Raw genomic sequence first — 26,580 nt, forward strand, 5'->3', positions numbered from 1 at the left:
GCAGAAGTCGGTCCAGGTCCCGTGCATCCCCAAAGGCTTGGTGGCATATGCTTTGCAGCAGGGATGGTGCCCAACCAAGGCAGCCCAGATTTTTGCTCTGGAACCTTCCAAGTCTCCATCTTCTCTATAGCAGAGATCTTGTGGGGATTGCTCTCCTGAACAACGTTGCAGACAGCAATCCTACAAAACTCACCCACGCTCCAGCCTAAGGGCTTCAGTGTTCCTCTAGAGCCCTTAAAACACTACAGCATTTCCATACACTCTGCATTGCCCACAGCAGGTTATTAAATAAAGTAATAGCTCACTTACTAAGCCTCACCAAAGGGCTGTTCAGCTCCATGCCTACGATCACTGCCAAGCATGGAGCTTAGTTAAGCTCCCTGGGGCTTATCAGCTGTTCATGCTTCCATATCTCCCTTCTTAGATGCTGCAAAATGAACCAGCATATGCCACTGTTTACCAAATTGTCTCCAAAGACCTTTCTAGAAAATTCCAGCCCAGGTGATGACTGTCTCAGGAGGTTACAAAGGATAGAAGTCAGGTGGTCCTCATTCTGTGGACAGACAGCAACTAGACCCCCCTCATCTCATGTATTCATGTATTCTGTGTTGAGCCCAAATGCTTTTTCCCCTTGCCCATTCTCCTTAGCCATCTAGGTAGCCCTCCACTACACCCATTCTGGTTTTCCAATGTGTTTCTTAACTTAGGTGTCCACAACTGGATGCAGTGTCCAGCTTGTGGCCTTGAAAGGGGACCAAACCCTTCCTTCCCCCCAGTGCTTGATCTGGAGCAGGACCTTTTGAGAAACATAAGCTACAAAATAGTGTTTTCTTAGTTATCCTACAATATATACATATTAATTGCTGTTTCTTGGTGAAGAGCAAACTCAGTTGGTCCAGAGGAAGGTAATGCCATGCTGGGATTAATAATGGGAGGCAACAAATGGAGAAGGAATGCAAGGAGCTGCACTGTGCCAAACTACATGCTATTGTAAAGCAATACTTCTGTGCTTAAGAGTTCCCATGTTTATATTTCTAACCTCTGTAATGTCCATACAGCTTTAAGAAGAAAACAAGAGTAACAACTGAAAAGACAGCCACCATATCTGCAATAGGAGATGCCTGATTTTACTTTAAGCATTTTGCAGCTGCACAGCTTGCTATAGCATCACTCCCTGCAAATACCTGTACGTTATTACAGCCTTCCTCTGCTTTAATTTAGTCAACCTTTGCAATATTAATTTATACATTATCATTTGGTTTCCCAAAGTGCTGATAGGGTTTGGAGTGTTTGCTGTATTGGACAGCCTTTTTAAAACCAAACTCAAAACCACAAAAAACCCAAGGTTTGTCACTTGCAGCCTTAATGCTGTTAGTGCCCTATAGAGGGGAACAGTCTGGTTAGTGAGGGGTTCCTACGTCTACTTCTACATCACAGAGGCTTTTTGTGCTTGTGTTTGGAAAGCAAACACCATTAGAGTTCATGGGAAAATTATCTGCTATGGGTTGTATTTCAGCTACCAAGATCCAGACTGTGCCAGCCTCCCAGCCCCTACAGGGCAAGGTCCCACAAAGCAGAGCCCTCCAGCTCCTCTCCTGCACCCAAGTGAGGAGGTACAGAGCAAACCCACAGGTCTCTGTGCTGCAAGCATGGCTCTGCTGGACCCCACAGCACTCCCAGCCCCCAGAAATGCTGGGAAACAGGGAAGCTCCAGACACTGCTCCTCTAAGAAGCCAACCTCTGCATTACTAAGCCATCCTCCCAGGGCTTGTTTGAGTGCAAAGCATTCATGAGATGAGTGCTCTCCTAGCTCCGTGGCTTGAGAAGGAAGGTCTTGTGTTGCCTCCTCCCTGTATAATACCAGAAGGCAACACCACCTGCACTCAGCATGAGCAGGCATGGTCCTTCCATCACCACTGCCTGAGGTCAGATCCCACCAGCTGCAAGGCAGCAGTGACAGAATGCACATCTGGAACAGGAGTGCTGGCAGCCTGCAGCAGGAGCCTCTCGGCTTGATTTTATTACCATTTTATGGACAGCCAGCACCAAGAGCTTTCTATATTCATGAATTCATCAGATCTGTATTTCAAAAATAATAGATGTTGTTATTATTATTATTGGAATGAATTTCTCTATTATGTTCTGAGTGATTGTAACTGCTTACTGCCTCCAGCGCAGGAACCATCTAAAGAATAACACTTCTGTAGTCGTTGCTACAGGGTTGGGTGTTGGTTTTTTTGTGGTTGTTTTAAGTGAGAAAGGTAATAACCAGAACAGCAGCAGCAATCATAACAGAAATAGAGCCATTATGAGGTTGTGGATAAATACCAGCATTTTTTTTTTCAGGTAAAGCATGACTCATGCTTCTCCCTGAGATTTTTCTTGATTGCATGGAGTGCTGCCTCTAACAACAGCCTCACGCTTTCTGCCTGCTTTATCCTATGTACGGAGGAAAGAAAGCAAAACAAATCTCAGCAGAATGACTTTCTGATCCATTGATTGCAAAGGAGGATGGTGAGGCTCTTTGCTCCAAGCCCCAGAGCTCCTCCACAAAGCCCTTATCAATGCCTGTTTGCCCAAGTGTGCCTCCTTCACTTGTGCCTATGATATGTACTTTGGAGGTGGGGCTCGCACTGCCCTGAGCAACTTCAGAACTGCAGGTTTTTCTCCTCAAAAGCTAGTCCATCATATGCTGTTCATTGGCAAAGAGCAAAGATGAACCAACTGACCATAAATTATGCACTCGCAAGCTAAATCTAGATAGCTAGTGGATAGAGCATAACAGCCGTGATAGATGGCTTTCCTCCAGCTAGCAGACAGCCTGGGGACTGGAAAATAAAGCAGAAGAGCAGAGCTGCCCGGGAGGCTCTCCAGGAAAAGTCCTAGCATGGACTGCTCTCCATTGCCATTATAGCAGGGTTTATGGACAAAGTTACAAATCCCTCTTCACCCGAGTTTTTTGGTTCCCCACTACGATTAGCAAGAGCCAGGCTCCATCCTGACCTCCCTTTTCATGTGACCCATATGGTGCTGCCATCCAAAGAGCTTCCACAGCATTCTGTACAATATGCGCTGTCAGCGTATTTTGACACGAGTCCAATAGCATGGATTCAAAAAAGATGGGATCCCACCATGCCAAAATACAACATTTGGTTGAGCATCTGCCAGAGCCTAACTAGCAGACTGTTGGGGATGTTGCATTTTCCTTTTTCTCTCTTTCTTTCTCTCTTTTTCCGTCCTTCTTTCTTCCTTTCCTTCTTTCTTTCCTTCTTTCTCTCCTTCTTTCATTCTTTCTATTTTACTATTATTATACTTAAAGTGCAGGAAGGCAAAGAGGATGGATCATGGAAGATTCTCACACTAATATTATGTGACCGAGTACCCATTCATAGCAGGGTCAGCTGGGGGGGCATTCATCACAAGCGCCAGGCAAAAATTAAACTTTTGATCACAGTGTGATGGTAAGTTGCTTTACCAATGCACTACAACACCCTTAACATATTCCTGTCCAGATCTTAGGTATTTTCCCCTACGATGTGCTGGAATGATTCTGCAAGACATAGACCCTGGGTCTGTCACAACAGGAACCAGTCCCTACCTTCAGCTCAGTGATGCTGCATTATTTGAATGTAAAATATTCAAATATACAGTATTTGATAATAAAAGTTACAAATTCATTTTGGTGGCTGAAATCCACATGAAACTTTGCCCTATGCTTTAGATTCAGAAACCCTTGATTTCACTGAATCACAGAATAATCAGGGTTGGAAAAGACCTCTAAGATCCCCAAGTCCAATTCAACCCAGCCCACCATGCCCACTGGCCATATCCCTAAGGGCCACATCTCCACAGTTCTTGAATCCCTCCAGGGTCAGTGATTCTCCCACCCCACTGGGCAGCTGTGCCATTTTGGTGAAGGTGAAGGCTCATTGATCCGCTTTGGGATGTTGTATGGGAACTGTTGGGTCCTGGCCTGAAGCACTGATTGAGCACCTGAGGAAAGGACCTGGTCAGCCCTGGGAGCACAGGTGAAGGAAATTGGGTTGGAGCCTGGCTGCACCTCTCTTAGACCCCATTTAAGGGCTGACTGCCACTAGGGAAGGAGCTATTTCTGGAGATTCCTCTTCTGTGGAGTTTCCCCTGAGAACCTTGATACTTGGAGATGGGTGAGCAATCTTTTTCTCTTCCCTTATAACACCTTTCCATCACGTTGATCGTTCCAGTTGTTACAGATGTCCTTTTCCTCTTGAGATGGATTCCATCCTGCTGCCTAGGGGAGGGTTAACATGGTGTCAACATAGCAACAGGTGAGGAAATCCTGGAGAAAGTCTGGGTGAAATTCATGCCACCTCCTTTCTTTGTGTTTCACACATGGACAAATTAGTAACTGGAGAAACTGCAGCCCTATCTGAGCTCATGAAAGTGATGTCCCAGCTCTCTTTGAGTTTGGCATTTTCTTCTTAAATGCTCCTGCTTGTCCCAGAGCATTTTCTGACCAATAATCCCAATCTCAACCTACTTTTACAAGCTTTCCATAATAGTCATTCAGTATCACTTACCCAAACAGTTAGCCATGGCACAGTTTCACAAGGACTGTGACATGAGAGAGAGGACTTGGCTTTTGTCTTGGTTTTAATAGAAAGTTTGTCCACTAAAAAGTAACTTTGTCTTGATGAACTGGGAGCTGGCTCAGTTTACACTTTTCTTCTTTTTTTTTTTTTTTTTTTTTTAAGCTCTGAGAAAGCTTGTGCTGATATGAGGTGTTGAGATAAGCTCCAAATCTCCTTGGTAGGGAGAGTGGGTGGAGGGATGAGAGGGGCAGACAAAACCAGGAGGTCAGCAAAATGAGATGTAGCCTTTCACTCACTTTGTAGATGACTGGGTATGGCCATGTACGTGTAATGGGGGGAATGATGTAAGAAAACATTATACACAAAAGTATGGAATTTATGCTGTGAAAGCAGGGCTAGGGTGAAGAGTAATCAGAGCACTTTCCCCACAGTTACACAGTTTTAAAGTGACATTGACTGAGGAGTGGGGGCAGGCATTCTCTAGAATAAGAAGAAGGGAGTGAAAGCATTCATATGGACAGTGGCAGCTGGACTCTGGGATGCACTGGGATGAAGCCTGAGGGGTCAGGGATTTCTCCCTCCTGCATGGAGACAAGTGGGACAAGACTGTGCAGAGGGGAAAGCAGTGATTTCTAATGAGCCTTGCAGGTCAGGAAGCACTGATTGAACCCCCGAAAGGATTATGAGAAAAGTAAAGGAAGATAAGGAAAATGAATAGCATGGGCTTGCCAGCTGTGGATGTGTTAACCCATTTTTAGTTATACATGAGATCGTAGGACAAATTCTGAAGGAAACATTAATTAAAGGCACTGAGAAAAATGAGATAAAGTGCAACACAGGTTTACCAAAGGCAGTTTGTGCCAGACCGTGCTGACATCTTCCTTTGATAAGATAATTGGTTTTCCAGACAAGGGAAATTTGGTAGATCTAATCTATCTAGAGTTCAATAAAGCATTTGATATGGTGCCACGTGGGAAATTATTAGTGAAGCTTGAGAAAATGAGAATTAACAGGACTCGAAGCAGAGAGTGCAGGGGCTGGCATGGGGACAACTGTGGGGTTGGTGTGGGACTGCTGGTGGGCATCTGGAAATGCCATCGAGATACCAATCCTGATAGAAAACCCCCAGGCCCAAGGCTGGGTGCAGGAGTGGGGCTTGCTGACTTACTTGGATGTCTTTGCATCTCGACTCACGAGCATTTGGGGCTCACGACCTTGAGCGCTGGGGTGGGAGCGTCACTGCAGACTTTGTAGGGATGCTCTGCCACCATGAGATGGCAATGTTGCTCCACCAAAAAGCATCTCTCTTCTCTTCCAGCACCAGTCGGCGGCGTCTGGGCACATTTCAGTACGTTACTCCAAGAAATATCAGTGAATGCAACTGCGAGGTGATGATGATGGCAGGAGCTATATCAGTCCCTGCATGGCTCAGGCAGCGTGGCTCCGGACCACAGCCTCCATGTCTTGGGATGGGAACACGTGTGTGACATGGGAGGGAAGCATGCTGTGTCATGTCAGCTAAGAAAGAAGGCATCACTTCAGATCTGGTCTAAACCACTGTTCCCAGAGTAGTAATAATAATAATAATAATAATAATAAATTAAAATGGAATTACAGAAAGTTGCTCAGGGTAAGTGTGAATGGGTGCGTATGCATGTGTGGCAGAGAGATGAGAAGAGAATTTTATACAGAAATAAAATCTGCTTATCCCTTCCCTGCATTTTTAGTTTAAATTACACCCAAATGCCATCTGATCAATTCGGCTGAAATGAGCCCTTAATCCTAATAAATCTTGATCATCTTTTGAGACCTTGGGAAGCAGCAGAGAATGAGTTTGTGTGAAGCATTAATGCCTTGATTCCAGCCACCTTGTCGTGTATCCTGCTCACAGGTGTGTAGAAATGCAGCTGTTAATGTCAAATGAGATACTGGAGAGAGACAAAGGAATGCTTTTGCCTGCTTTGCCCCCACACAGCATCTCTGGTGGGATTCGCATTCTCAAATGGGAAGACACGTGCTTCCACCTGTGCTGCAATAGAGATTTAGCTCAGGATAAAACTCTCAGTTTTCTTTAAATCTTTGGAGGAAAAAAAGAGCCTCAATCTGCTCATTATTCCTCAAACTTAGAACAATCCTGTCAATTTAAATACATTTTCAGGGGGATTTATAAATACTGAGCTTGGCAAAGGGTGTTGTTTCAGGGAAATGCTGCTCCAAATTAGCCCAGTGGTGTAAATCAAGTTGCATTCATTTGAATACAGGCATGATTATTTCTCCCAGCTGAGCATTTGATGGGGGGGCTTTCTCTCATAACCTGCCTGTCGCCCTTTGGGTTCATCGTGATGCTGAAAGCTGCCTGTGATGTGTGAGCTTTTCTCTCCCATCAGGGAGAGAAAAGGTGCAGAGGGATCCTGAAGGTGGTAGCATTGCCATTGCTAACTGAGAGCAGCAGTGAGAGCATCTGAAAGAAAGGATGGTGCTGAAGATGCCCTGCAGAGATTGGCTCAGGGAGAGCATTCTTTCAGCTGGGTTTGAAAATAGGAATGAAATGAGCAGTGCTAAACTTCCTATACTGGGAAATAAAGCAGTGAAAAGAGAATGGAAGTTATCTTTGCAGCGTGCTCTGCAGCCCAGTGCTTTACAGTGCAGGTCAGCTGGGGGGGAGGCTGTGTTCAGGTCTTTCTACTCTTGAAAATCTGCACTAGGCTGTGGGGAGTGTGCTCTTGTGGGTTCTTAATGCCCACAGACGCATGGGAGTAGGGTTTCTCTCCTTCCACTTGCATGAATGCGCTGATCCCACAGTCTTGAGCAGTCTGGCCAGCTTCTGCATGTTCTTCTGTAGGGCAAGCCTTTGGAGCTCCACCCTACAGCACTTGTTATTCCTGAAGTACTGCATAGATCCTGAACGTGGCTGTGCAAACATCTCTCCAGTTGCCAACATTTTCCATATGAGGGCCTTGCTATGACTAAACACAGTTTTATAACTCCCGTGACGTCCAGCTATAAATAAGAAGATCAAAGCCTTGACCCTTGGAAACTAACTGTGACCCCATCATTGAGCAACCGTGCCCAAAAGACTGTATTAAGCTGGAAGGGAACATAAATCTAGGAGGAACTAATGAAGACCCCCAGGGCCACCCTTCTCTATAGCTGTCTTGTTAACATGATCTAGGAAAGACAGGGGGCCCTTAAATAAAAACAAAACAAAACAGAGGTAATAAGTGACTCATCAAAGTCAGGTACAGACAGAATATTGTCAAGGAGGTGCTGCAGCATGGGATGAAGTATTGCACAGCACAACTTTACAACCGAGCCTCGCTGCCAAAGGGGGCTGGGGAGCAGTTAGCCCACTAAAGCTTGGGCAACTTTCATGGCCTGTGGAAATATGTGCCATTCTTACAGGCAATGGAAGGTCCCATCCTGTCACCCATCACTCTTCTTACAGATGAGCATGCAGACCCCTGCAGGAGGGACTCAAAGCCTTTTGCTGAGGAAGGTGGTGATGACAGCCAAGATAGAAGATGGGGTGGCTGTGCCAGGACAATGGTCCTGGTGGGGATGCTCCTCGCAGGAAGCCCAGGCAATCAGGGCCATCTGCCTATGGGAACAGCAGGGCAGGACTGGATGCAGCACTGAGCTTCAGGTCCCTAGGCTTGCATGTCCTTGCTCTTGACCTTACAAAATGACTGGCAGATGGATGGGAAAATTGCACACGACGACGGAGTCGGGTAATGATTTTAAAACCGTTTCCAAGCCTGATGCTTCATCACAGTTCTCAGATGCTACAGAAGAGAATTGCACCGGCTTTCCAGGTAATGCAGATGCTGATTTCCCCCTAAAATTGTATTTTGGCTGCTCACAATGACTTGGTGTCCCAGCTGCCACTGGGGATCCCAATGGCACCAGGAGCCAGGTGGGCTCCCATTGTGCCCATCCGTCAATGAGGACAATGTGCCAGAAACAGATTAAATCTCACACCAGAGACCTCGGGAGCCCTGGTAGCAACCTGTGTCCCTCACTAATCCTATTCTCTATTAATTTGTTATCCCATTAACACCTTGCACATTTCTTTCTCTCGCCACTGTGCTATCCTTAGAGACTGCTGGGGATCCTGTAATATGCTATTTTGTTGTTACGAGTGTAAGCCAGCAAACTCTCCTCATCTTAGCCTAGAAATCCCTTGATAGAAAGAAAGAAAACTGCTGCTTTGTTTCTTTCAATCAATACTATCCATTAAGATCTGTGTCTAACAGCTCCGAATCCAAGTGAATAACAGAATGAGCTACCTCCTGCTCTCTTAAACCTTTGGAAACAGTAAATGCTCTTCTGAAAAGAACAATTTGATATTGCAGCCCTGTCTGGACCAGGTGGGGGGCAGCTTTCTTCTCTGAGGTTTGAAAACAAAATTGCTCACAATTTTCGTAGAGAACCAGAGGGCAGAGAGAAACATGGAGGGAGCTGGAATGTGGGGGGTGAGATGTCAGCTGGGGTCAGCCTGCCCCCCAATGTCTGTATACCAGTGTGTCAGAATGCACAGGGAGCATGAGGCGTAAAATCCCCAGATTGAGCTGTTGGTGGTGGAAATCTGTGCAATTTCAGGTATTTGCAAGCAGTTCTGTGCATCCACAGCCCCGGTGCTGCTGGGGCACAGCGAGAGCAAAAGAGCTCAGCCAAAGCCCAGGAGCCCCATTTACAGAGCATCGTGGTCAGATATCTTCTCCTTCCCTTCTTCTGGATGTCTGAACCCAGCAGACACACAGTTGTCCTTGTGCCTTTTAATACTGGTGCAATCAATACGGAGCAATCAAAAGCAGCGCTGATGCTGGTGCTTCTTTTGGGGGCCCAGAAGCAAAATTTCAGCTGCAAGCAGGGAACTTGGCTTTGAAAGACCGAGTCTGTAGGTTGTGGTGGCAAAACCTTTGGGGAATCCCATAAGGAAACCATATATGCAGCCCCAAGTGCATTGGCAGAGAAACTCCTGGCAGAGGTAGGCAAATACTCACACACAGTGCAGGCATTTGCAACAAAGCTTGTCTCTCTGTTGACATTTAAGAGAGAAAATCCAGCTAGATATGGGCTAAAAAAGTGATGACAAATGGAGAGAGCTTGGTCCTCAGGAAAACACTCCTGAAGCAGAATCTGCTGCAGCATTTTGCAAAGGATGGAGCAATGAAACGGTTCTCCTTCCCAACCTGACACCCAGGGTGCATGCCACTGAGTTAGCAGTAACTGAAAGTGCTCCGGGAATGTGATCTGTGTTCATCATTGATTTGAAGGTTCATCGGTTCGCCTCAACGTGATCAATACTTTATTATTCCACCAATCGATCCCTGCTTTGTTTGTGAACTTTACCCAATTGATATACATTAGGAAGTTTAGCAGCATTGATAAGGTTTAAATCAGGAGCTGTAGGTGGAGGAGAGGAGGCTGAGTGTGGCACTGTGGGTCCAAGCACAGCGGGTAGATGCATCTCTATGGGTATGTCAACAGCTCCGTGGTCACAGAATGCCTAGTAAGAGCCAGATCTTGTGCTGGAGTGGGCTCAGGGCTGGGGTGATCCTGACCAGGAGTCTGACAAAGGAGCTAAATGTCTCTGGGTGAGTCAGAATTGCTGCACTCGGAACCCAAACCTATGCAATGGCCATGGGAAGGGGTCATGGAGCTCTCCCTGCTTTGCCCCTGTGAGCAGGAGCGTACTGCTCTGCTTGGTGTTCCCCTGGATATCCTGGGATGCGGAAAGCACTTGGAAAAGATGTAGCTGGGAAGTGAAATCTGGTAATTTTCTTCATGGCAAGGCATAAATGACCCAACATGAGGAATTTTGCTGCTGCGAGGCAAGCAGCCCCCAGGCCGTGCCCAATGGGTTTGGGTTTCACAGGGTATATGTCCATCTTTCTCACTATCCCCTCTGCAACCCAGCATTGTCTTTGTTCCCAGGGTTCGTAGAATGATAGAGTACTGAGGTTGGAAAAGACCTTCAAGATCATTCTTTCCAACCATTGGCATTCCACATGGGGAGCACTCTGTGGCTCCCAGCCTTACAACAAGCACACGGTTTTCCCTTGACTCCAATGAAGAGCCCCATCCCCTTCTGCACAGTCCATTTCTGACTTGGAAGGGATCATAGCGTGCTGATACACAACACGTGGCCAGGACTGCTTAAATTCCAGCCTGTGCCATCTTCCTGCATAGTCCTGGGGAGGACATCATCTCCTGGAACATCCTCTTCCCTTTTCCCCTGATGATTATTGAAGCAGGAATAAAAATCATCAAGTGGCTTTAGGAAAATAAAACATCTATATTATATGTATTACTGAAAGCATCCTGATTAAAAGCGATTTTATAGCAGGATGCAAACTGCAGCCGGAGTCAGCATTCGAGTTGCTGGCCCCTGCTCTCGCCAAACTACTTGTATATTATTCACAGTTGTAAATTGCTTTGAGATTTCTGGAAGTGGATAAAACCCCATTTCTCTGCAGTCCTTTTAAACATCCCCGTGTAAAATCTATTAACATTCAAAGGGATGCATGGGGATGAAAGGCTGGGGAAAAAAACATTGCTAAGTATGCGATGCCCCAAGCCTCATGCAATTTTACCTGAAAATGAAGCTTTTGTCAGTGTCTTTTCTCCATGGGGCTTCTCCATTCTCCAATGTAATCTGAACATTTTACTATTTGTGTCATTACTGAACAAAAGGGTGAAAATGTGATTTTTTTTTATTTTTTATTTTTTTAAATTAAAGGGCTGTTCCCCTCCTAATAGAAATGGTAAAAGAATATCAAATTATGACCTGACAAGGCACACTTCTGAAAGAGAATCACCAGAGTACAGCAGATCTATATCTTATCTCTCTATGAAATTGCATGTCTGTGCAGCAGCATTGTAACAGGTTTCAGCTGGGCATAAATTTGTAGCATTGCAGGGTCTAAATAGGAAGCTAGTTGGAGCCTAAATTGCGAGTGAACTCCGTGCAAAGACATTTCAGTGCTAATGAGCCAGGAGCCACATAGTCACAGAATATCAGCAAGGGGATGGGGCGGTGGGCAGATGTTCTTCCCTTGGCACAGCCCCCAGAGCTGAGCCCTGATTTGGAACTGGGGCAGGGATGGAAAGAAGATGTGGTTCTGCTTGTCATCATGGCCAGAGCCTCTTCAGCCCATGTTGGGGCAGGAGATGGGCCCAGTGTTCCTTCTTCACCCCATGAAGAAGGAACAGATCACGCTTTTCCACACCTTAAAAGAAAGAAGAAGCATCAAATCCAAGAGAAGCAAAGGTGTTTCTTATTCTAGTTAGGACCCCAATCTTATCATCAACACTACTTTGAACAAAGTGCTTTATTTTTTTTTTTTTTTTTTTGCCCAGACTACATGGAACATCTTCAAAGAGCCCAGCATCCACTGGAAGAGCACGGTGCTGATTTACCACACGTGAAATCGATGCTGCCTGCTCCCAGCGCCGTCTCAAGTCCCAGCACATTTCTAATTGGTGGGTTTTGTTTTCATTCGCCTTTCCTGATGTATCCTTCGAGTAATTCATTCAGAGAGGAGATATTTTAAGCAAATATTTTTTCGAATGATGGCTGGATTACTTGCTGTAGTGTTCATAAATAGCTGTTCTCGATAACAAGGTTGCATATAGGGTTTAATGGAGAGAGCTGTTGATTTATGGTAGCATTAAGCATGTACGTGAACTTACATTTGAGACTGATAAATACGAGTCCTTAATATGCACATGCATCATTTTTATGTTCCTTTTACAAAGAGGTTTTGAGTTGTGTGCGCATTATAAAATTACACAGAAAAGAATGCCTGTAGTCTGCACGGGAGCCGAGGCCGCTGAGTGGTAATGAAATATACATTTTCTGGTATGCTGTGTGCAGGTTTGCTGTGGGAGCAGTATAAAATTTATGACATCCTGAGCTATTCGTTTTCACGGCTTTCGAGAGCTCGGGCCTTGTAAACGCTGTTACCAATGGCAGTCGGAGCAGTTGTTCGTTTGCTGCTTTAATTGCTTTCTTAATGACCACGTTTTATTGTTATTGTAATTAGTAAATTAGACCGCTTTCTGATGCTGGGCTCTTTTTCTCCCCAATTCCAGCCTGTTTTCTGTTGGTGAGCTCTCTTCTTGCCCTCTGTGCTGTGACCTACTTCAATAGGTGAATTCTGAGGGTGCAGATGATGTCTCTGAGATAACTGAACTCCTGCCATCTATTGGAAGCTGCAGGAGGAGGGGAGAGGTTCCAGCCACTGCTGCAAGATCCAGCCATGGGGCTGGGGAACCGACCTGCCTAACACTCCGTGCAACAGCTTTCCTGCTGCAGGCACTGAGGTGAGAGTAAAAATGAAGTTTGTTCTCTTTGACTAACAGCAGGGCTGCAAATGATGTTAACAGGGAGGAGTGCGTGTTGCTATATGGGAAGGCGGCTGTTAGAGTCACTCCCTGCCCATCCATCTGCTCCTCTCTGAAACACTGCTATTGCATTTTGGTTCCACTCCTTCTCTCGCTGTTTCTTTGTTTCTTCCTTGTTTATCTCTCTCTTTCTCCCCATTTGGTTCGGTGCAGTGATGTGTGTTCTCCCACCCCGCTTCTCCCCGTGTCACCACATCTGGCCTGGCATCATCCTGCTCCAGACATAACACTCCCAGGTGAAGATCTCACCTGAATAAGGAACCAACATTGCTCTCCCTTCCAGGGCACTCAGCTCACCCCCATTCCCACAGCACTTCCCATGGATACAAAGAGATGCTTTCTTGCTCCAGCAAAGGCTCTGCTGGATTGGCAGGAGGTGAGTAAGGCATTTGTTGCTGCACCAGATGAAAGTGGATAAATGCTGAGAGGTGAAAATACTATTGCCTGAGTCACACCTTTTTTTCTGGATTTTCTAAGCTTTCTTTCTGCTGCCATTCTTAAAAACAAAACGAAACAAAACTCTATGAGAATCTACATGATTTTCCTCAGGATTTTCAGGTTAAGATCAATGTGCTCTCTTTAATGGCACAGAGTGTTTTGTTGTGCTTTCTGACCATCAGACCTACAACACGTGGACCACATCACTGCTGCCCCTTTAGGGACAATAACAGGGGCTTAGGAATGTGTGTCTCCCCATAAGTCCCATTTCCTGAGGTGCATGGGGAGCCCAGAGCGGCTTCCAGAGGCAGGACAGAATGGAAAGTGAATCTGCACCTTTCTCCTTGTGCTGGTTCAGGATAAGAAGGTTTCCCTGGCTAGCTTGGAGGAAGGGTGCCTGGGCAGTGTAACCCTGAGCTCTCCCACTTTCCTGTCTTGTGCTTCTGTGTTTGCCAGGTTGTGGAATCATAGAATGGCTTGGGTTGGAAGGGATCTCAAAGATCGTGGTCATCGGGTCTTATCATAGAATCCAGAGTCATTTGAGTTGCAAGATATCTTTAAACATCATCAAGTCCAACAGCTCCTCAATGAGCATGGACACCTACAGCTCCATCAGGTGTTCAGAGCCCCCCAGGCCTGAATTTGAATGTCCCAGGGATGGGGCATCAACCACTTCTTTGGGTGACCTGTGCCAGTGCCTCACCACCTTTGTTGTCAAAAACTTCTTTATATCCAATCTAAATCTCCCCTGTTTTTGTTTGAAAACATCTCCCCTTGGTTTCAAACTTTTTCCCTCTAACCCTGCCGTTCGTTTTTTGAATTATTCCCAAGCTCTGTGACTGGGGAATTACCTCCGTGTGCCTCAGCCTTGACTTGGTTTTCATATCTTGCTCCAGGCAGTACAGAAGTACCTGTGAAATGCAACGGGTAAGTACATTTTTTAGATCTTCTTCAGAAGTACATTATCCCAAAAATATATCATATTTTTTTAAAACCAAGGACTGGGTTCCAGCTCCCAAAATATACCACGACTTGTCGTTTGAAGGACTTTGGAAATGAATGGAGCACTGATCACAATTAGTACAAAGTAATTTAAAATTATTTGAAGGGCTTTCATAACATGAAGTGTTCCAATAATTTGTAATTACTTAATGTTTCACCTGCTCTGAATCCCATTTACTTCCCAAATCAAGCCCTTGAAGGGATTTGAAGTGGCACATTTCAAAATGAACAGGGCAACCTGGAGGAGCTGCTAATTCTAGAAGCACTTGTGGCACTCCTGCATAACAACGAGTTTTTGTTGTTTCAGATGCAATCCCCAAACGGTCACTTGAAGCTTTTCTCCCCAGGGAGGTGAGAAAGGCTTGGGCTAAGGTGGGCTGTCTGAGGGCAAGCAGGAGGGCATTGTATGGCAACCCATGGGAGCAGAGGTCAGTGTGGGCAACATGCACTGGAGACAGCCTCCAAAGGGGGAGGAGCAGATTAAACCCATGAAAAACAATGGAAAAGCATCAAAAAGGGATAGGAATATCCAGGCAGTGCCTTCTCAGAGCAATGTGAGCCCAGATGTTGCCCCAGAGCTCCCACATCCATCACCACCATGGGCAGGATGGGATGGCATCTGGTCATCCCCTCGGGCACGGCAGCTCCAGGAGGCCATCCATGGTGACACTGAGCTCCCAAGGCTGCCCTCACAAACCCATCCTGCACATTTGGAGAACCTCTTCACTGATTTCTTCTCCCCTTTCCTCCCATCCCTGGGGAGCAGGAGAGCGGGACTTGTGTAGAGAGATTATCTTGAAGAGTTTTCACTCTGATTTTGAGCATAATCAAAGGGTGAAGCTCACTTGAGGCTGTCAGTTGTTACTCAGCAATGCTGTGCAGACTGAGCTCATCTTCATTCAGCACAGCACACATCCCCCAGCTGCCCCTACTGCACGAGGCAGACCTCAGTTTTAACCTCTTGCTATACAAGGGGCCCAAAATCAGCAGAAAAACCTGGCTGGAGCCAGCAGCAACCTCCAAACTCAGGACATGGTGGGCATCCAGTCGACCACCAACCAAGGAGAAGAGTAATGGTAATACTTGTTACATTGGCCAGCAGTGAAACACCTCTGGCGAATGGAGGATATTGCATTGGATTGGACACAGCCTTCATGGAAGATGCTGTCTCCGAAGAGTCTCCGCAGAGTTGTTTTAGCAGTAGGTGTGACAAGAGTGTGGTTTTACTGCTGAATCAGTTACTGTAAAAGAGAAGGATCAAGGTGATGCCTGGGCATGGCCAAAGCACACCTGGAAAGCTCCATCCATAGATCTACAGCTGATACACATGCAAGAAAGGTCTGAGCACTACCTGCTTTCATAACCAGAAGTAGATCTGGCAACCCATAACCCTGAGGTATTGCCTTAAGGGCAACCTCTGAACAAGGAGGCAGAAGAAGCCTACAAAGAAGGAGCTGGAACTCAAGGATAATATAAGGCTCATTGGCTCCCCAGCTGCAGCTAATTGGGAAAAGCTGCTGTAAGAGAGGGGGGCAGTTCTGGGAGATGTGAGCAGGGCTAGGAGCAGGTGGGGATGGGACTTATGAGGATTTAATGATGAGGGTGTTGAAAGTGAGAGAGAAAAGGGGAAGGGGGACAGCAGGCCTATGTAGATCCAACCTGCAGCCCTCCGCTGAGGTGTCCTAACCCTGTCCTGGAGTGAGGATGTGGGTGTTGGATGGGGACACTGGTGTTGTGAGGCTGGGAAGGCTGCAGGGCAAGCTGAACAGCAAACGTGATACGATCAGTGTACTGATGGAGGAGCTGCTTAGTGCTGGTGGGGACAGGGGAGGCGTCCCTCTGCGTGTCAGAAATGCTGCAGGGGCTGTTCCCATGGGGATGGGGCACCCACCAACAGCTGGGGGCTGCTGTGCAGCCATTTCCTTTGGAAAAGGGTTTTACAGACAGGCCTGAGAAGAAAGCTGTAAAGGGAGCAAATGATTCTGCTCTGAAAACTTTATAGGGGATACGTGAACGCTACAGCTAGTTACAGGGTTTTGTTTTTGCTGAATTTTAGGAAAAAAAAAAAATGAAGCTGCTTGGCTTCAAAGTATATTCTGAGTAAAACTTCTTGCATCGTAAATTATTCTTAGAGAAACCTTACATCAAAGGAAGGAATCTGTGTTTCTAGTTTGAGCGGGAAGGGGGGAAATCCCTCTAATATATTCTCCAACAAAGTTTCAGAGCTTGAGTGAGAACTGGTGGTTTTTTTGGTGAGTTTTTGCTTAATTGAGCTTATCTGGATGAGAGGTTCAAACGGCTTGGAGGTACCAGGCTATGCACAATATCCTGCATTCCCTTACATCTTCACAGGGCAACATGGGTTTGCTCCCCTTTAAAGTGCAACAGGTTCCTTTAAAAAGAAAAAGAAAAAAAAATGCTATTTTTTGGGAATGCCCTGCTACAGAGCACTTCTCATTGTGTTCTAAATGTGTTAGTTAGGAGGGGAAATTTGCACTTGCTACCTTTGGGTGTGAGAATAAACCCGATGCTGCTTGGGGCAGGAACTTTGGGTTTTGATGGCATTGTGCAAGGAGTGAGCTGGGCTGCACGGGGATGCATCCCCACTTGCTGCATGCTGGGGCTCTGCCCTTGGTGCTCCCTGTGCTCGTCTGAGAGCTGTGGCTTCTGCATATGGTTGATGGCTCTTGGCATTGGAAAGGAGGCTGTGGGCTTTGAGCTTTTCAGGGCTGGAAAAGCATAAATTATTGCAATCGAAGGCTGTCTCATTCTCCATCTCCTTTCCTTCAACAAGAATGATGAAATGTAGCTGAGATGTAGAGTGCAAGCAAGCTGGTGAAGTGCTGATGCTTTATGTCGTCCTGAACTGTGTTTGCAGTGCTCTGCCTGTGGGTGGTATGTGGGCTTCCTCCTAGCTCGCTGTACATAAGAGCAGAGAAAGGAAGAAGGGAAATGGCTTCAGGCATTTTTGTTTTTTACGCTGCTCCTTTCATGGCATGCTCTCTTCTTAGGGAGCGCCTTCAAGAGCCCCTGTGTCTGCAGTGTGGTTGGGAAGCCAAGGAACTTGTGCTGAGCCCATGTCTGAGCAGCATTGCTATGGAGAACTGAGAATTTGTCACCAAACACCAAATCGATGGGATAAACAAAGAAATGGGGTCACTTGAGACACCAGTGTGCAGGGCAGTGCAGCAGCTCAGCAAACATAGCACAGGCAAGGGCTGGGGATTCTCCTCCTGTGCTGATGAACCCCACGGTGGTATGATGCAGGAGGGTAAACTGCCGTCTCTCATTCCCAGCTCAAATGCAAAAGATTTAATGAGTGTGATGAGAGAGGGCAAATATTTACGCTGATGAGCTTGAGTAGGCAAATAAACCAGGCTTTTAACAAATGAGGCAAACATTATGCGCAGGCTCTATCTAATTTCAAGGAAAGTTTGTATTTTGGGCCTGGGACTCTAAAGCTGCTCTGTTCATTCAACAAACTTTGGCAAAATGTGTTGTCAAAGAGCATCGGAGACAAGGGCATTCAATTAAGTCTGTGCAAACACCCGCATTATTAGTAATCCCAAATTGGGATGGAGAAAGAAAAGGCTTCTCGTTAGCTATGCAGTCACATTAGATTAAATTTGGCCTTGCTGGCAGGTTGAGACCAACTTTCCTTTTCTTGTTTAGGCCAAGGCACAGTGACTGCCCCACCTCCCTGTGCAGCTGAGCCAGTGCCTCACTTTTTCTGAGAAGAAATTATTCCTAATATCCAACCTGATCCCATCCTGGCACAACTCAAGGCCATCACCTCTTGTGTCTACGGGACCCTGCTGGGGCCAGGCAGGTCAGCCTGCTGCCTCCAGAGCTTCAGATTTGGAGATCCCACCCCAAAGATCCTTCTTGCTCTATCCCAGATGGATGGTAGGTCAAGACACAGCTCTGCAGCATTTTGGCACAGGCAGCTCCTGCTTGCTGGGACTGCCCAAGCCTGCAGCCCAGAGTACAAACTATTGATCAGCAGGCATTACCAGCTCATTTAAACAGATGGGCTTTTAGGAGTGAATTAAAGGAAGTGTGGAACTAGAAAAGCATGAAAAATGTATATGATTCCTCAAGCTAATCACGGCAATAATGCATGTTTACTGACAAGGCTTTCTTCACGTTGTGAGCAACCTCTATTTATCCAATTTATCCATTTATCTGGAAAGCAGATATCACAGTAAACAACGACTTGGAGGCAAGTCCACTGCCATAAATCAGCATTTTTCTGAGTGCCAAGGAGGACGACAAGCCTCGGTGTAAGAGCTCTGCACCATGAATGGAAATTACTCAGTGCTGACGCCTGAAAGGACACCAGCAGCCCCTGTGCTCTGTGCTGAATTTTACTTCGATTTCCACTTCATCTACCAGGCTGTGAGTTAAAAATATTGTCTTCACTTTGTGTTAAGGGAGGAGCATCTCCCAGCTGAGCCTCTCCATTGCTGGTAGGAAATGCTGGTATATTCCCATTACTTCTCATGATATCCTTCACAGTCAAATCACTTCTGATTCTCCTCTCTCGGCTAAGAGACTTCAGTGCTTGTGAAGGCTCTCTGCATTGTGTTGTTCCGGTGAATTATTTTTCCTAGCTGCCAAAATGCGAAGAAATAGAGTGGATGAGGGGGAAAAAAACAAAAATGAAGAAAAAATAAACAAAGAAAATTTGATGTGGTTGCAAAAATATTTACTTTCTTTATGTCTGTGTGCTTTAACATTTCTCATTTCAATGGTGAAAAACAATTTCTTCTTGTAATTAAATGCTTAGATAGAGTCTACACCCAAGTTTGCCTTCCATAAACAGGAAGGCAATTAACATCTTGTGTTAATGCTATTTGTCTCCTTCTTCTTGCAGGTCTGCCTGATGGGAGAGCAGTCTATTACAAAGGGGAGAATCCTGTTTAGGTCAAAAGGATGCATTTTTAGGAATGCAGGTTTCAAGTCCAAGCCTGCTGGTGATCTCTCCTTGCAGTCTCTGTTATGTACTGAAAGATTCATTAAGAAGACACGGAAAGGGAGAACCATGATGGGAGATGCGATGAAAAGCCTATTCGTTATCCTAGCAACATGAGACACAGTTCACTAGATTGGTTTCCGTTCTAAAGAGCAAAACCAAATCCTTCACTCCTTGCCTTTAATGGCGGTGTTGATGGAGACAGCCAACAATTTCCTCTCCTCATCGATTTTGATTATGAATTCTCATCTGGATACGGAGTCCAATTTTTGTAAGAAACATTTTACCCATGGGACAGCGGATGTCAGACTGAACTGAGCTCTTCCTCACCGCTGTCCTGTGGGTGCTCTTTGCTCCAGTTAGCTGCCTACAGCAGACTTCAAATTAATTGCAACGCCGTGGATCAACCTTTCCCATTTTTTTTTCTTTTCTCCCACATGCTGCCACGTGTCCATGGACAGCCCGTGTTTTCTGGTAAGCTTTCTGGCAGCCTTTGAGCCTCACGCTGAACACATGAGAGCATTTAGCAAGCTACATTTCACTACAAAACGTGTTCCTGGGTAGCGCTTGCACATAAGCATGTCATTGATGTTCCCCAAGCGCCAGCCTTGGCAGATGTGTAACAGGAGAGTGGCTGCTAATGCTCCAGCTTCCCTCCAGGATGCTGCCTGGGCTCAGGGGGGAGCAATGCTGCACATGTGTCAGTCTTGCAAGTGTGTGCTGCTGAACGCTGGGTGGTCTGTCCTGAAATGGGAAGAGCTGGGAGACAGTTCTGACTGGGATCATCTCCTCCCACACTTGCTTGTGTCCAGCAGCCATCACCTGGAGCACTGTGTCCAGATGTGGAGTCCTCAATACGGGAGACACATGGACCTGTTGGAGTGTATCCAGAGGAGGGCCAAAAAAAGGATCCAAGGGATGGAACGCCTCCCTGTGAGGTCAGGCTGAAGATCTCGGGCTGTTTAGCCTGTTCAGCAGAAGATAAGACTGTGTGGAGACTTGAGGGCAGCCTGTCAGTGTCAAAAGGGGGCTGAAAGAATGCACAGGCTCTTTTTTTGGGTCTGTTATGATGTGACAAGGGGAAATAGTTTCAGATTAAAAGAGAGGAGAGTTAGATTGGATATAAGGAAGAAATTTTTCGTGATAACTGTGGTGAGGCATTGGCACAGGTTGTCCAGATTAGTGGTGGATGCTCTATCTTTGGACACACTCGAGGTCAGGCTGGACAGGGCTCTGAGCACCTGATGGAGCTGTGGGTGTCTCTGTTCATTGCAGGAGAGTTGGACCAGATGGCCTTCAAGGGTCCTGCCCAACTCAAATGATGACTCTATGATTCTAAGTACAAAGACAGCTTCGTAGGGTGGTAGGATGGGTACCCTTGGAGGAGCTTCTTGCATATCACATCTATGGGAGGAGGAGAAATCAGTTGTGTTTTCCTTTACTGTTACCTAGCTTCCTTTCATCACCCCAGCCCATGCTGTTTGGCATTCCAGCCCTTATCCCACCTTGTGCCATCTGCTCTTCTGGACCCTTTTCAGCCTGCACACCACAGATTCTCCCTCCTGCCTTTCCTCCCTGGTTCTACATTGCTTTTCTCTCTGGTTACCTCACATCCCCAAGGATCTACCTTCCAGTCACAAACAGATCTCTACAGGAAGGGTGTAAGCTGGCATTTTCAGCAGTTAATGGTTTGGACTAACAGGGGGGGAATTTCCAAGACTCCACCCTCAACCTCAGCTGCTCTGCCAGACTGTGCGGGGTTTTTCCCTGGGGACACGGAAGCTCCTCAAGGTTGTAAAATTGTTTAAATATGATGAGGAGAAAGCAAGTTTTTTGCTTACTTCACTTTTCAAGGAAAGCTGAAGCCTACCAGGCGCTCGGCCAAGGGAGCCACAGCCCGAAGAATTAAAATCCAGCAAAATCATAAGCAGGTTTTTGTACGGCAGATTGTCAGGAAACTGGAAATAGCAATGTTGGTTCCTGTCCCACGTAATAACAAACAGTAATAATTGTATCCCCTATGCGTGTTCACATTTGCTCTTTCTCTCTCAGAAACCAGCATTTAAAAAGATAGATTATGAAGATACGTTCAGAAAGTAAGAATTCTGAATGTATTATTATTATATATTATTCATGTAATGGCAACACCCTAAGTTGTCTCAGCACTGTGCAGAAAGAGAGGAAGATAAAGCCTGCGGCCCAGAGAAACTTCTAAATGAATGGAAATAAGGTTTGGATCTGTGTGACAGTTTGTGTGTGTGCGTATAATTTTTAAGCATTACTGAAGAAACTGTAGGGGGAAAATTGAATTATACATCAGCTTATTCACCAACAGGAAAAAAAAAAATGGGCAAGCCTGCATGCTCTTGATAACATTTTAATAATTTACAAACTCAAATTTCACCCTGGGAGTGACTTTCATGAGAAGTAAGAAATCCTGTGACTGTAAACACGGCTGGAAGTCGGCGGAAAATCAGGGCAGAAAATCCCCGCTGCATGGGGAAGGGGGATGGCTTGTGCTGGCTGTAGGGATGGGTGCCCTGTAGGAAGGGATGTTGGGATGGAGCAAAATACCAGGGCCTTCAGCCCTGTGTTGACATTCCTGCTGCCACCTTGTGCCTGTCAGTTCTGTTCTTCTGAGGCATGCTGGTGCTCCATGTGCAAGGTGCAGAAGTTCACTGCAAATGCAAGGAGGAAGGTTGGTGCATCTCCAGCACTGCTCCCACCACCCTTGGCAATGCTTCCACTCAATCACAGCTACTCTCCGTTTGCTTTCTGCTTCTTGGGCTGAATCTTGGTGATTTTGGAAGCCCAGCAGGCAGCAAAACCAGGAGTTGGGATACCAGGGGCAGTGTGAATATGGAAGAACCACCTGATAGCTAGCACCAAGCTGCCCACGTCCTCCTGTAGGCACCTCCCCACCAGTCCTGCTGAGGACAGGCAGCAGGTATTTCTGTTCAGAGAGCTCTGTTGGAGAAAGCCTCCTGTGAAAGCCAACTTGGCAGGGGAAACTGGGGGCTTCGTTTGGCTTCACAGATTGCTTCTTTCTCCTTCCCCATTCATGTGGATGCCACACACACTGACAGCCCTCTCTCCCCTCTGCTTGGTGTCCCTCCTGCATGTCCCCATCATGTTGCTGGGGCAGTTCCAGACATGCAGCCTGCACAGGTTCTTGTTGAATGCAATGTGCTCTGCCACGCTTTGTCCTCCTTCCAAGGAAGCCATGGCACAGCATCCCTTGGCCAAGTTCTCCCACCCTGGCATGGGGACTGCTGTAGCAGGAAGGAGGAGCAGATCCAGCCTGAGAGGGCAGCAAGGCTGGAATATCGGCCAAGGAGAACCACCTGCATCTTCCACCCAGCAGAGAGTGGCCATGTGCAGGGAGAATTCAAGGTCACAGCCAACCCAGCTCTCTGCTTTGCTAACTGTGGAGTTCCCTTCATTCATTAGCAACGGCATTATTAGCAGTGTCCCTCAGAGTACTGTTGGATGCTGGAATCTCTTCCTGCCCTGTAGAAAGGCCGCTGGCTTTATTCATAGACGATGGCTGACATTCCCCATGCCTCCTGCTCAGGGAACAGAGCAGGACCTGGGCTCTGGGAGCCACTAGATGTCAGGGTTACTCCGCCACAGCCACACTGCCTGCCAGATGTGGCACAGCTGGCCCTGCGTGGGGTGAGAGGGGACCCCCAGGGTGCTGGAAGGCATACAGGGAACAGGGGAAAGTCCAGAGAAAAGTAGGATGAAGAACCTGTCCCCATGCAGGACAGCATGGAGCACTCCATCCCTCCCTCTCTCCTGGAAACAACAGGCACATCTGGTGTATCCAATGAACAAACCAGATGTGCTGGAGGAGCCACACCTCAAATGGTCAGAAGCTGGTTTCCCAGTCAGGGAAGTGCACTTATAGCCAGGGTGGGTTTGGATTAGCAGATGGCCATACATCAAACCATCACCTCAATCCCCATCTCGCCATTGCTGGGACTGTGGGTACCGTGAGCCCACCCTGCTCCTTGGCTGGGAAAACTCAGCACCACTCAACCCCCTCTTCCCTGCTTAATTTCGTCAACACCAAAACCTGCTGTTTTGAGGGGGAAAAACAGTCAGAAAACGCTCAGATTTTACAAAGACCTCATTTTTTTCTTGTACTTAAAAGCAGTGTAAAACGTGGCATTTAGGTGAAACTGCACCATTTTCTGAAAAGTACCAGTTGTTTTATTAGATTTATTCTAATAGTGCAAGCTGAGTTCATCTCATAAATAAGGATTATAAAAAGCTCATTTGAATGTATTAGAAACTAAAGGAACTTACTTTATTATAAGCAGGAGAAATGCAGCAATGTCAGCATGAACAGAAGAGCTTCTCTTTCCTTGGAGAAAGCTATTGCCCAGGCTGGAGTTAAACAGCAGACATGGGAGTATCTGGGTGGTGGCAGGTCAGCTGCTTTATGGCTTTTATTATCCAGCATTGGCATCCAGATACTTTAGGAAATGGTCTCAGACCCTCAGTGTATGTATATTTTCCTGCCCCACTTAGAGACTCATGCTGGCCTCTGGAAGAGATATGCAGCTTCATATCACTCACAAAACCTTTTCAGGCATCGTTATGGCAATGGTGGGCTTCTGACTACTCACTTAATGCCTGAGCTTTCTTCAGTCTTGCAATGTTCTTGGGTTGAAAGACTTTCTGTGGTGACAAATCCCACAAACTAATTACGCGGGGGATGAAAATTTATTTTCCCTTTATCAGTTTGAATTTTCCACCTTTATGGGAAAATGGGTTATTTATTAGGAAAAGACATCTCCATGGCATTTTGCAGTTACAGCCTCTCAGATCACCTTTTCACTGGAAGAATCAACAATTAAAGTTGGCTCTGAGTTACATCACTACTTAGTCATGATAGATATGCAATTTCATAGTTTTCATTATAGAAAATAGGCACCAAAGTACATCAATAAACTACATAATGTGAAGGAATACTGATAAAAGCATGCTATTAGATTCATTAGTGCTAATCAGAAAGAAAGCATCTATAGTTACTCAATGATAATATTCTGTAAGAAAAAATGGTTTTCTAGTGTGACTGATTTTCAGTGATGTGGGATGGCTGAGAAGGGAGTCTAAAAGCAAATGTCAAACCTGCCTCACTCACAGAGCACTGCTGCTAAAGCAAGGAGAAAACCCTGAGATGAGATCATATGATTAGCATTTTTATTGTAGATGAGGTCAAGAGAGAGTAGAGTGGCAGCAGATGAGGAGTAAGGAATGGAGAAGATGGTGAAGGCCTGGATGAACATTTATGGATAAGACAAGAAGGTTTCTTTGGATGGGCTCCAATTCAACAGTTTGTTGCCATTTTAGATTGAGGTACAGCTAATGAATTGGTCATGGAAAATGGCCGTGTTGTCTAACCATGTGAAACTGGAGGGGAGAAAAGTTAATGTAGATCTCCCTCGCGTTCACCATGGTAAATCTAGGGAAACCTAAGAAACCAGCAAGCAACTTGCTGGGAAAATTGGGGACCTCAAAGTTAGGAGGCAGTCTGGAAGCTGTCTGACAAGTAACGGGGAAAATATATCTGCAAAAAAGCCTGGATATGACAGGATGAGTAACCACCTCTAAAAATATATGAGCAGTAAGCTGAGAACCCACAGAAGGGATAGGAAAATGACTGCTCATCACAGAGAGGTGTGACACAGGACAGGGAATGTACAGAGAAAATGAAAATTGAGAAGTTCAAACTGAACTGGAACTTGGAAATTATATTAAAACCTCTAACAGGAGTCTGTCTCTAGAGCCTCAGTTCCTCTTTGTTCTTACCATGTGTAGCTAGGGATTGTAGTAAATCTAAGTAGGACCAAATAGAAAATGAATGTGTTTCTAGGGATTACGTTGAAGAGTGAAATGAAGGCAAAGTGGGTCTGCAGGGCCAGAAATAAGCTGGAAGCAGATTGAAAACCTCTGTGCAACCAGATTGGTGGGATGAGGTGGGAGACACCTGAACTCCAAGGCCCTTCCTGTGCTGCTGGAGGTCTCCCAGCAAGGTCTGGATGTCCATCTTGTTGGGGCATCATCCAAGCAGATGCAAAGGCAGTGTCAGTGTGTTTGAAAGAGCAAAGCAGTGATTGGAACAACTTCAGGCACAGCAGTGTGAGTGAAGTCCTATGCACAGTTGTAGAGCAGGAGGGAAAAAATGATGATTTGGAAGAACATGGAAAACTGAGGATGAGCAGAACATAGAAAGCCTCCTTATCAACTTTGCCTAAAGCTGAGCACTGGTGGTACCACACGGCATTTTCTGGTGGTGAAGGAGTCCTGCAAATCTGATAATATGACAGCAGTGACTGTCCTCTGCTCCAAGCACTCTTCCCACCTCTTTGCTTTCAACAAAAGCCTGATGTGCAGTGAGCCACGAGATGTGCATCTGGAAATGAAAGCAAGGCTTGTTTATACTTTCTCACAAACTCACCAGGGTCCCTCCCTCTGGCTGCTGACCCTTGGCATGTGGCTGTGCCATTCCATTTCCCCGTGACACACACCACAGTCGGGCATCACCTCGCTCCATGGGTACCAGTGTCAGCTGGCACCACGGTGAGTTCAGCTCGAAGCCTGTTGGCCTAATTGCAGCGGGGAGGACAGATGTTGGCAGAGGCATCTGATTGAAAAGCATACAGAATTTAGCCAGACTGCAGGATTTCTCTGTGGTATGGACAAATATTGACTGGGGCTCCTTCCAACAGCCTCCTCTCTTAATAGATGCTCTAACATCGAACACGAGCACTGACAAACTGGTGCAATTACTCACCACGTTACTAATCACACCATTTCCCTCCCCTCGTTATTGATTTTGGAAGCATTGTTTGAAAAGAGAGAGGGGAAAAAAAAAAAACAACAACAAAAAAAGGCCTTCATTGCCTGTAATACCTAAATGGAAATTAAATCCCCCTTCCATCCACCGTCCCCTCACTGCATTTATTTTCGAGATACATTTTGATTGTTTTGTTTACTGCTCACTGTGTTTATGATTATTTTAATAGAAAGTGTTATGCGATACGTTTTGTATGAAGGTCACTGCGTAGACATTCTCAATAAATGCTTTATTCTAGCAGCACTGATTCGTAATGAATTCATGCCAGCCTCTTGCAGGGGGTTCTCTCCATTTCCAGACAGGGGTCCGGTTGTAAT

General features: G+C 46.1%; 1 long non-coding RNA gene across 6 annotated transcripts in view; it reads left to right on the plus strand.

Annotated features, from left to right (window-relative positions):
• The window catches only part of LOC122183910, a 47,407-nt gene extending 21,145 nt beyond the window's left edge, over positions 1-26,262 (plus strand). The window contains exons 2-9 of one of the 6 annotated variants that reach the window (XR_006180407.1): positions 11,934-12,056; positions 12,669-12,899; positions 13,134-13,356; positions 14,250-14,345; positions 14,728-14,848; positions 18,093-18,326; positions 18,614-18,818; positions 19,297-26,262. This is a non-coding gene — a long non-coding RNA (uncharacterized LOC122183910). Of the gene's footprint in view, positions 1-4,223; positions 4,308-11,933; positions 12,057-12,668; positions 12,900-13,133; positions 13,357-14,249; positions 14,346-14,727; positions 14,849-18,092; positions 18,327-18,613; positions 18,819-19,296 lie in introns of all 6 variants that reach the window. The other 5 variants (XR_006180409.1, XR_006180406.1, XR_006180408.1 and 2 more) reach the window with 5 other exon arrangements.
• Positions 26,263-26,580: the final 318 nt, after the last annotated feature.

Source organism: Lagopus leucura, unplaced genomic scaffold (genome assembly GCF_019238085.1).
Source record: "Lagopus leucura isolate 7727_CA_CO unplaced genomic scaffold, USGS_WTPT01 Super-Scaffold_100021, whole genome shotgun sequence".
NCBI classification, from domain to species: domain Eukaryota; kingdom Metazoa; phylum Chordata; class Aves; order Galliformes; family Phasianidae; genus Lagopus; species Lagopus leucura.